The sequence below is a fragment of the Acanthisitta chloris genome, unplaced genomic scaffold, assembly GCF_000695815.1.
Source record: "Acanthisitta chloris isolate BGI_N310 unplaced genomic scaffold, ASM69581v1 scaffold5422, whole genome shotgun sequence".
Classification (NCBI taxonomy): domain Eukaryota; kingdom Metazoa; phylum Chordata; class Aves; order Passeriformes; family Acanthisittidae; genus Acanthisitta; species Acanthisitta chloris.
Window position 1 is genome coordinate 92,154 of NW_008660907.1, and position 879 is coordinate 93,032.

Sequence of the window (879 nt, forward strand, 5' to 3'; positions counted from 1 at the left end):
AGCCTTCAGAACTGGGGCTGCTAACCAATACTGAGAAAAAGGAATTACATATCCCTGATGTTCTTCTTTATATTTCTTGTACATCATCACTAGATATATGTTAGATAGATGTAGCCCAAAAACAGAGCCCCAGATATGAAACTTATCAAATTACTTGGAATTTCAGGACAACAGAGTGCTCCCCGTGCAACGCCTTAGGCTCTGGAATCTGTTTCCCTCTTTCGTCTACTAGTTTCTGGATTTAGAAACATTCCAGGTGTCCTATATAGTCACTCTCATCTTGCAGGCATTCCAAGAGGTTGAGGCTTGAGAGATGGAAGGGCTGGAAATGTGAATAACAATGTAAGTGAGGTTTCATAACACTGGTCCCCAGAGTGTCTTTATTTTTATGGGGGAAGATCTAAACAGGAGCATTCACAGCTGGAAATTCTGATGAACTGCAGTAGGTATTGAACCTTGTGGGCTTTCACCACGCTAAATGCTGAAAGGTACTTAGAGCTGTGGGTTGTTGTACATGTCTTTTGCTTGTTCCACATCAAAAACAGTATGAAGAAACCATGCAGTATAATTGAGCACCAAATAAACACACTTGCTAGACAATACACAAACATGCAAGATATAGCTGGGGCATGCTGCTGCTCTGACTGGTTTCTGGCAGTTTTACTAACACAGAGGGTGCTATTAAAAGGTTTGCAAGTGATTTTAAAGAGACACTAGTGCATCCTTACACACTACGAAATCAAACCAGTGCCACAGAAATCAAATCAATAAATAAAAAGGAATATAGACTGCAAAAAGAAAGCATTTCACTATGTTGTCCCTTATTTATTCTTGTGAGAAAAATTAAATGCAATGGCTGAAGAAATTTTGGTCAATCAG